Genomic DNA, 10,954 nt, shown 5'->3' with positions numbered 1-10,954 from the left:
CCCTCCCTCCCTCCCGCGCCCGCCGCCTGCACCGGGGTAACCATGGAGACGGGGCACACCCAGCCAGGGCCGCCTCCTTAAAGGGACAGGCCTCCCGCCGAGGGCTCCCCTCCCTTCGGGACCTCGGCGGGGGCGGGGAGGTGGCGGCCGCCCTGATCCCACCCCTCGGGCCTCCCCGCCAGTCCCTCGGAGAACCACTGGCGAGCGGCCGGCCCCCTCCGGCTCACTCGGCCTCAGCCGCAGAGGGGAGGCGTCTTTCTCTGCAGCCCAGGGGCTCTCCGAGAGCCTCCTAGCAGCCTCTCCTCCCCCGGCGGAATGGGAGGGGTCTCGGGGCGTGGGGGGCAGGGGACGCATGCTGTGGAAGATGCTCTCCCCGAGGAAAATGCAGTGGGCAAGGGGACAGGGCGACAGGCGCAGGTGAAGCCCATGCGGGCAGCGGAGGCCGGCGCTCTAGAGGGGCTCCAGCCGCACCCGGGAAATCTAAAAGCAGATGGGGCGGGGGTTCTGCGCGCACAGCTGCCCGGCCCTCGAGACTTTCTCATCCTCAACTTGACCCTCTGGAAAATGGATCCAGCTGCTCCTATGAGGTGTCCCCGCAAGCAGGAGCTGCCGGGAAACCAGAGGGTGGGTAGCCCTAGGAGTAAGGGTCAGACGTCCTCCGTGTGACCCCGTGGGTGGAAAGGGTATGTGGTGGGGAGGGGAGCGCCAGACCCTTTGTCCTGCCCCTTCATTTCCCTCTGGCATTTGTCACCTCTTGCCTCTCCTAAGCGCGCTAGAGGGTCAGGTGGTAAATACAGGGGACCGGCAGGGGTCAGACACTGCGAAAAAACTTCCGAACCTTGTGCGTGCGGGTCCTGGCACCAGGGGAGCGAGGAAGGCCGAGCCCCGCGCCTCACGCAGCTCGGTCCTGGAGAGCTCCGCGCGGGGCCGCGCGGGGAGCCGCCCGGGGGCGGCTGCAGGGAGCCCCTTCCCGGCGGGGCGAAGCCGGGCCCGGGGCGGCCGTCTCTTCTTGGCCTCCCGCGCTGCGACGGTCCCCCGGACTTGCCTGCCAGCGCCGCTCCTCCTCCCTCCCACGGTTTGCTAGCAAGCGCGGCTGCCGCCCGCGCCCAGAGGAGCCGCCGGGGCCAAAACAGCAATTTGTTCCCTAACGAGCGAAGCGGTAGGCTCAGCACCCCCTCGAGACGCACTCACAGTCACCAGCATCGGAAAGATGCTACCCCTCGTCAGCGACGAGAGCCAAAGCCCTAGGCACCTGTATCTAAATGAGCTGGCGCTTTGGGAAGGGAGGACGCCCTCCCCCTTCTCCAGTCCTGTGAAGCCTGGAATCTGGTCCCCAGGACGAGGAGTGACCCTGAGGAGTGACCCTAAGGAGTCGGGAGATCCTACTCCCATCTCATCCCCAGCCTTGGATGGATCCTGGCTGTAAAGTAATCCCCTCCTCCAGCCGTTCAAGGCTTCCTTTCCAGGCAGCGGTCCAGCCGTCTACTAAAAAGAAGGACATTTTAGGAGTCAGTTCACTTTGAGACAGGATAAAGCCACAATTGAAATCACCCACCCACTTGGGAACCAGGTCTGCCACTTGCTGTCCCTGTGATTAAAATTTTTTTTTTTTAATTTTGGTCTGTGCGATTTTTATTTTTTATTTTTTGAGACGGAGTCTCCCTCTTTCGCCCAGACTGGAGTGCATTGGAGCTATCTCTGCTCACTGCAACCTATGCCTACCAAGTTCAAGCAATTCTCCTGCCTCAGCCTCCCAAGTAGTTGGGACTACAGGTGTGCGCCACCACACCCGGCTAATTTTTGTATTTTTAGTAGAGATTGGGTTTCACTATGTTGGCCAGGCTCACCTTGAACTCTTGACCTCAGGTGATCCGCCGGCCTCAGCCTCCCAAAGTGCTGGGATTACAGGCATGAGCCACCACAACGGGCCTGTCTGTGTGATTTTTAAAGGCAAGTTATTAACCCTTCTCTGACTCAGTTTTCTCATCTGTAAAATAAGGATGCTAATAATAACATCAGAGGCTTGTAATGAGGATTCAATGAGTGAGTATGTGTAGAGGACCTAGAACAGTTTGTGACACCTGCAACGTGTAAATATTTGTTGTCTGATTTTGAGTCTCCTAGGAGCCCTGTGAAACAGCCAGGGTGGGGACTCCTTATGCTTCCTTTCACAAAGGAGGAACCAGAGCTGAGAGAGAGAGAGAGAGAGGAAGAGGAAGAGGAGGAGGAAGAAGAAGAAGAAGAGGAGGAAGAGGAAGAGGAAGAAGAAGAAGAAGAAGAAGAAGAAGAAGAAGAAGAAGAAGAAGAAGAAGAAGAAGAAGAAGAAGAAAGAGAGGAAGAAGAAGAAAAGGAGGAGGAGTAGGAGGAGAAGGAGAAGAAGAAGAAGAAGAGAGTAAGGAAGGAGGAAGGAAGAAGAAGGAAGAAGGAAGAAGTTAAGAAGAAGAAGCAGTGGAGGAGGAGGAGGAGGGGAGGGGGAGGGAGAAGAGGAGGAGGAGGAGGGGGAGGAGGAGGGAGAGAGAGACTTGCTCAAGGTAACAGAGTTGGTAAATGACACAGCCAGGGTTAGAACCCTGACAGTCTCCCAGCCCTAGGTCGTTGGGTCTGCCTCTCTCTAGCCTAACTGTGTGGGCACTCACAGGACCGGTCATCTGGGCTTGCGTAGCATGTCTGGGTGGCCTTACACTTATCCCCGTAAGGCCTAAGTGTTTAGACTTTCAGGCTTCCAGCTCACCTGCCGGGGCTGGTTTTGCGCATTAAGCCAAACCAGACACCTTGGGTTAGGGTGAGCAGGGTGAGATGGAATGTGTGGGGTGCCCCTGAGGATTACAGCAGCTTACACTTATTGAGCACTAACTTTGTGCCAGGCACTGTGCAAAGTGCTTTACTTGGATTATCCCATTAATCTTCATAATAACGCTATGAGCTAGTTATTAGCTACAACTGCCAATTCACAGATGAAAAACTTGGGGCAAAGAGGTCAAGTCCCTAGTCTGCGGTGCACTGCCTCCTCCAGCAGCTCCAGGCACAATGCCCATGTCACCCTTTGCTGCCCTGGTTCCCACTTCCAGGAGAAGAAAATACACTAATATTTATGGAATGTTATTACCATTCTTACTGCAAAGTGAAAAGTCAAAGGCCTGTTTGGGCCTTTAAACCCCTTCCCCCATTGCCCCTCAAAGAACTCATGTGAATGCGTACTGGGTGGGGGTACCGCCACTGACCCTTTCCTTTATCTGGCCTGTTTTAGATGAGCGTGATCAGGCACAGGATCTCAGCCCACTATCCTCTCTCTTCACCTTTACCCAGTGCCTCAGATCTTCCTGCCAGACCTGGCTTTTGTTTGTACGGATTCCCCCAGCTCTTAGTCACAATTCCCTATCTTTTTTTTCTATTCTTTTTTCTTTTAATTTTTATGTTTTTTCTTTTATTCCTTCTTTTTGAACAGAGTCTCGCTCTGTCACCCAGGCTGGAGTGCAATGGCTCACTGCAACATCTGCATCCTGGGTTCAAATGATTCTCCCGCCTCAGCCTCCCGAGTAGCTGTGATTACAGGTGCCCGCCACCACGCCCAGCTAGTTTTTGTATTTTTAGTAGAGACGAGGTTTCACCAGGGTTGCCAGGCTGGTCTTGAACTCCTGACCTCAGGTGATCCACCTGCCTCAGCCTCCCAAAATGCTGGGATTACAGGCATGAGCCACCTTGCTCGGTCCTCTTTTATTCTTTTAATTCCCTATCTTTTCCTTCCATCTTTCCTCCAGCCCCCAACCCACATGCACAAAGGGCAGGGACCCACATTTAGGAGAGAGTAAGATGGGGACTGGGGAGTTGAAAATGGAGCAGGGCCCTGGGAGATGGGCACCATAGTCCTCCTCACTGTGACTCCTTTTCCTCTCCCCTTCCGCCAGCTCTTGACTCATTTGGCGGTGGTGGGGAGTCACAGGGAGGGGAATGTTGAGGAGGATCCCTGTTCAGAAATGCTCAAAGCCTCTGTCAACAAGAAGAAACTCAGGAGGCTGCATTTTGGAGCTGCTGTGGGAGGCCTGTGGGAGTATTAGCTACAGAAAGGAACATGGAGAGAGAGTAGGGAAGCGCAAAGCAAGGAAAAAACCGCTCAAGACACAAAGGATGGAAAAAGTCCCCCCACCCCACAACCGCAAAGCGCAGGCGGAGTCAGACACTGTACTCAGGGAGTGGGAACAGGCGGCTGTCGAGGAACAGAGCCCAGGGGCCCCTCCCCTTTCCCCGTCTCTTCCCACTCTCTCCACCTTCCTCTCTGGAGGTCCCCAGGCCTGAGCCTGGCTCTCAGCCAGCATGGCCAGGCTCTGCTTCTAAGGTGTGTTGTATAGTGGGAAAATCTTGGGCTTTCAAGTCAGACTAGTTGGGGTTCCAATCTAGCTCTGCCACTGGCCAGCTGGGAGATCTGGAGTGGGCAGAGGGTACTTTATCTTGCAGAGCATCGGGTCTTTTGATTTGTGAAATGAACCTTAGCCAGCTGTTATTTTTAAAAAGCCCTGGCCTGGCCAGGCACAGTGGTTCATGCCTGTAATCCCAACACTTTGGGAGGCTGAGGTGGGCGGATCACTTGAGATCAGGTGTTCAAGACCAACCTGGCCAATGTTCTGAAACCCCATCTCTACTAAAAATACAAAAATTAACAGGGCGTGGTGGCACACGCCTGTAATCCCAGCTACTCCGGAGGCTGAGGCAGGAGAGTTGCTTGAACCCAGGAGGTGGAGGTTGCGGTAAACTAAGATCGTGCTACTACACTCCAGCCTGGGCGACAGAGCCAGACTCTGTCTCAACAACAACAACAAATCTCTGGCCCTCGGTGCTGGGACCAGGGAAATGAGCTCAGGATGAAGCCTGAGGGTTCCCCCTCCCCACCAAAATAAAATATTTTGGAATTCTTTGAGGCCTCTAGTATTTGGCCACACCTTGGCTGTTTCATTCTAGGAGATTCCTTTTCTTTTAGTGGAAGACCCTGGCTAGAGTAGAGTGGGAACAGACCACAATCAACTTTTTTTTTTTTTTTTTTTTTTAGATGGAGTCTTGCTCTTGTGGCCCAGGCTGGAGTTGAATGGTGCGATCTCGGCTCATTGCAACCTCCGCCTCCCGTGTTCAAGTGATTCTCCTGCCTCAGCCTCCCGAGTAGCTGGGATTACAGGCATGTGCCACCACGCCCAGCTAATTTTTTTATTTTTAGTAGAGATGGGGTTTCACCATGTTGGCCAGGCTGGCCTTGAACTCCCGACCTCAGGTGATCCGCCTGCCTCGCCCTCCCAAAGTGCTGGGATTACAGGTGTGAGCCACTGCGCCCAGCCCACAATCAACTTTCAAACAAGGGAAACCTGGGAGGCACACGGTTGTGTTTACAGATAGAGAAACTGGCCCATATTGCTTGGCTAGTAAGAAAAAGAATCAGGTCTGAACCAAGATTTGACTAGGATGACGGCAATTCAGGACTATGCCATGCAGCGGGGCCACTTTGTCTTCTCCTTTGGTAAACAGCCTATGAAAAGGGAACGGCATGGTTATTTCTGACAGATGGTCAGTGACCTGTAGTGAATGCCCATTGCGAACAACACCTGGACTCCACGCCAGGTGAGACACTGCAGTTAACTGCAGGCCCCGCAGGGAAGGTGGCCAACACAGCCCTGCCGGAGCTGGCGAGGGAGTGTGTGCCCAGCCTCCTGAGAAATCTCATCCTCTCAATCCATGTGTTCTAGCAGCCCCAGAAAACAGGTGTGTTTGAAATCGAGTTACAGAGAAAGCCTAACTCCGTTAAGTTGAAGAGACATAAAAAAAGAGACCTGACTTTTCCCTAAGGAATTGGAGTGGGTGGTATTTGTTCCTGCTGTTTTGACAGCAGTGAAGGGACAGGCAGGAGAATAGTTGTGCTGCTGGGTGAGTTTCTTAACCCAGAAGCATCTTTTTTGGATAGTCTCCTCCTTGTAACTGAGTATCAAGGTAGGTAATAAAAACTCCCTCATGACCTGTATGGAAATAATGTTCCCTGACTTTCCCCTGGGAAACCCTGGCCCCAGCTTCACCTGTGTGCTGCTGCAATGGTTACTGTGTTAGCTGAGGTCAGCTCCATCAGCATCCGCCTGCCACACCCACACAGCTCTGAAACTGGGGTAGGGGTGCATTTTCTGATCGGTATGGCAGACAAGAGGGGCACAGGGGTCACCATGCTGGAGGGGCATGCACTCAGGAAGAAAATTTACAGAAGGAATAGGATAGCTGGATTTTTAGTATTTTTGTGATTAATAAGGTCTGTCTGGCCGGATATAGGGGAAGTCTTCTTTCATATACTTTTTAATAAAGCAGGAGAGACAGAAAAGGAAAGGGGCTATGGGGAGTGAACATTCAACTTGTCATGGGTTAGCCTAGACACACAGGGGACTGTTTTGTAGCACCTGGCTAGATGTCTCATAAAGTCGTTGCCATTGTCCCACTTCACAGTTCAGAAAGAGGTTCAAAGCTGTTATCTGTCCAAGGGCAGTCGGTCACACAGCTATCAAGCTGTGAAGCCAGAATTAAAATCCAAGTTGAGTCTTTATACTCTACCACACTGCCTGGGCAACAGGCAGGGCTCCCAAGGGTTTAAGGACGAGCTCTACTTCCTTTACCTGCAAAGCAGTTGAAGAATGAGCTAGGGCTGGGCCTGGTGGCTCACGCCTGTAATCCTAGCACTTTGGGAGGCTGAGGCAGGCAAATCACTTGAGGTCAGGAGTTTGAGACTAGCCTGGCCAACATGGTGAAACCCCGACTCTACCAAAAATACAAAAATTAGCTGAGTGTGGTGGCAGGCAGCTGAGTGTGGTGGCAGGCACCTGTAATCCCAGCTACTCAGGAGGCTGAGGCAAGAGAATTGCTTCAACCAGGGAGGCAGAGGTTGCAGTGAACTGAGATGGCCCCACTGCACTCCAGCTTGGGTGACAGAGTGAGACCCTGTGTCAAAAAATATAGATAAAGAAAAAAAAAAAGAATGAGCTAGAATAGTTTCTGGCTCAGAACTCAGCAGAGTGCCTAGCACACAGTAGGTACCTCAATGTATGATGGACAGAAAATGTGCCCAAGTGGCTACAACAACCAGAAACTTGATTTTATAGTATGTTTAGTATGTTGTTCTGGCTACCAGCATTGTGGGCCGGTACTTTGAACTCATTGGTTAAACTAGTGATAAAACAGTTTCTTGTATCAGTTGGTAGCCTCCCAGCACGTATACCTGTTTCTTCCAAGAAATATGCTGCCATAAGGATACAATCCTCACCAAATGGGACCAGAAGGTGGGATGAACCCTACAAATCAGGCAAGACAGAACCTCATTTTCTTGGGTCAGATGGTAGAATTTTCAGGGGCAACAAGACATTATTCTGCTGACCTTCTCCAAGAGAACAGGTTAGTACAAAGATGAGTGACATGCATCCTGAATTTTCCAGGTCACTCCTAACTTCAACTAGTTTATCCTACTCCCTCCCATACATATATTCATACTCACAAGACTGTACCCTGGTTTGGGATTCTGAAATATAATGGAATGTCACTATCTCCATACACCACTGCACAACTGCCTGATCATATGCTGGTATAGTTCTGGCTCAAGCATGGGACCCAGCCCTTTTGGCTGTGCTCCCTCCACCTCGAAGACAGCATGGCACTTTCAAGCAACACTATTTCCTTGTATTATTTATTGGTATTCTCAGTTGCATCAACTGGTTTATCAACCATGTGAAGTCAGGGATTGTTTCTCTCCTTAGCTTCTGGCTCAGCAACTGTACAAAGCATTGCCAAACACTGGTAGAAAATGTAAACCTGGTGGCTGGGTGTAGTGGCTCACACCTGTAATCCCAGCACTTTGGCAGGACAAGGTGGGAGGACCGCTTGAGGCTAAGAGTTCGAGACCAGCCTAGGCAACAAAGCAAGACCATATCTCTACAAAAAATAAAAATAAAAAATTAGACAGGTGTGGTGGCATGCACCTGTAGTCCCAGCTACTTGGAAGGCTGAGGCAGGAGGATCCCTTGACCCCAGCAGTTTGAGGCTGCAGTGAGCTATGATCCCACCACTGCAGTCCAGCCTGGGTGACAGAGAGTCCATATCTCTAAATAAATAAGTTGCATGTGTGAATCCGTGCAACTTTATCAAAATAATGCTTTATCAATAACTATATGACCCAGTAATTCCACTCCTAGGAATTTATCCTACAGGGATATTCTCACAAGTGAGGAATGATATATGCATTATGGAATGCTCATTGCAGCAATACTTGTAATACCAAAAAACTGAAAACCATCATTAGGGACTGGTTAAACTAATAATAACAAACTTATACAATGGAATACTATGCAGCCACAGAACAGAGGTCTATACCTCGTAGACCTCCGTCCATGTCAGTAAGTAGAAATATACTTGATTTTTCTTAAAACAAAACAAAAAAATGAGTTACAAAAAGTGAGGACAAGTGAAAAAAGCAACTTGTATAAGGGTATGCACAGCATGAATCCCATTTATGCAAAAGAAAGAAGAAAAGGTACTTCCATGTTTGGGTTTAGAAAGTTTCTGGAAAGACATGTAAGAAACTTACCAGTGATTTCTTCGGGGGAGTGGGACAAAGTAGAGAAAACTTTTAAATTTCTACTATGTACCCTTTTTTGTGTTTGTTTTTGTTTTGAGACAGAGTCTCACTCTGTTGTCCAGGCTGGAGTGCAGTGGCGCCATCTCAGCTCACTGCAACCTCCACCACCAGGGTTCAAGAGATTCTCCTGCCTCAGCCTCCCAAGTAGCTGGGATTACAGGTGCCCACCACCATGCCTGGCTAATTTTTTTTGTTATTTTTAGTGGAGATGGGGTTTCACCATGTTGGCCAAGCTGGTCTGAAACCCCTGACCTCAGGTGATCTGCCCGCTTCAGCCTCCCAAAGTGCTGGGATTACAGGCATGAGCCACTGCACCCGGTCTCCCCCGCCCCGTTTTTTTTTTGTTGCTGTTGAGAGTCTCGCTCTATAGCCCAGGCTGGAGTGCAGTGGCAGGATCTTGGCTTACTGCAAGCTCCGCCTCCCGGGTTCACGCCATTCTCCTGCCTCAGCCTCCCAAGTAGCTAGGACTACAGGCGCCCACCACCATGCCTGGCTAATTTTTTCTATTTTTTAGTAGAGACAGGGTTTCACTGTGTTAGCCAGGATGGTCTCGTCTCGATTTCCTGACCTCGTGATCTGCCCGCCTGGCCTCCCAAAGCACTGGGATTACAGGCGTCCACCGCACCCGGCCTGGTCCCTTTTTTAAAAACAAAAACAAAAACAAAAACTGGTCTGCACTTTTGTTTAAAAGCACATTCTTTAAATAACCATAAATTAGGGGCATAGGAAATATATGATGTTCATAATGAAGCCATGCTAATTTAAATTTTGCCTCTCAAGTGTCACATAACTGACAGAGCTAAACAACTTAAAGGTGCAGTCCTACCTCTTAAGTTGGGGAGGGTGAGACATTTGTCTGAAAGGGGAAGTGGAAAGAGAAGGACAAACAATGGTTAGGTAAGGCCTCTTGGAGCACCAGTGGTAACTGCCCAGGGCATGAATCTTCCTTCTTTTGGGAAGCCTAGAACCACTATGGGCAATGAGGAATGGGCTACACAATTCAAACTTAGGATAAGCCTAACTTCTCATTGAAGAAGAGTCAAATTGGCAAATTTAGGAGAAGATCTACAGCATGAGATCCTAAATGAATTATAGTTTACACATATTTAAAAAACTACAGAATATACATAGTATAATCTTTTTTTTCTTGAGACAGTTTCACATTTTTTTTTTTTTTTTTGAGACAAGAGTCTCTCCCTGTCGCCAGGCTAGAGTGCAGTGGCACGATCTCAGCTCACTGCAACCTCCGACTCCTGGTTCGAGTGATTCTCCTGCCTCAGCCTCCTGAGTAGCTGGGATTACAGGCACCAGCCACCACGCCTAGCTAATTTTTGTATTTTTAGTAGAGATGGGGTTTCACCATGTTGGCCAGGATGGTCTCGATCTCCTGACCTCATGATTAGCCTGCCTCCACCTCCCAAAGTGCTGGGATTACAGGCGTGAACCACTGCACCCAGCCGAGACAGAATTTTGCTCGTTGCCCAGGCTGGTGTGCAATGGCATGATCTTGGCTCACCACAACCTCCGCCTCCGAGGTTCACGTGATTCTCGTGCCTCAGCCTCCTGAGTAGTTGGGATTACAGGCATGCACCACCACACCCAGCTAATTTTGTATTTTTAGTAGAGATGGGGTTTCTCCATGTTGGTCAGACTGGTCTTGAACTCCCAACCTCAGGTGATCCAGCCACCTCAGCCTCCCAAAGTGCTGGGATTACAGGCGTGAGCCACCGCACCCAGCCCAGTATGATCTTTGTATAAAAAAAATTAAAAACCCATATACCCATGTGTATATGCACATACATGCTTTAAAAACAGTCTAACCAGGAGTGATTGTGCACAACTGTAGTCCAGCTACTCAGGAGGCTGAGGCAGGAGGACTGCTTAAGCCCAAGAGTCCCTTCTAATCATGTCCGTAAATAGCTACTGCACTCCAGCCTGGGCAACACAGTGAGACCCCATTTCTAAAAAGAAAAAAGGTGTAGAAGGATATATGCCAAATTAACAATCATTAACCCTGAGAAGTGGAAAGATGGATAACTTTTTTTCCTTTTATATTTCTGTACTGATATTTTAAATACTACTTTTGTAATAAAAACTTCTTTAATTCGTAATTTTCAAACTTTTTGTGGTCATGAAAAAATTTCAAATATTTTTCTATAAGGAGATTTTAATTTCAACTTCAAGGCATTTTTGATAAACATGCCTTGTCCCATCTGTCTAGGTGGTTAAGTATGGTCTTGCCTGGATACAGGGACAGACCTCATAATCCTTCAAGGTCACTTCAATCTCTGGATTTCTGGTAAAGTATAGGTA

Source organism: Pongo abelii, chromosome 10 (genome assembly GCF_028885655.2).
Source record: "Pongo abelii isolate AG06213 chromosome 10, NHGRI_mPonAbe1-v2.0_pri, whole genome shotgun sequence".
Taxonomy (NCBI): Eukaryota; Metazoa; Chordata; class Mammalia; order Primates; family Hominidae; genus Pongo; species Pongo abelii.
This window is presented reverse-complemented; position numbering follows the sequence as displayed.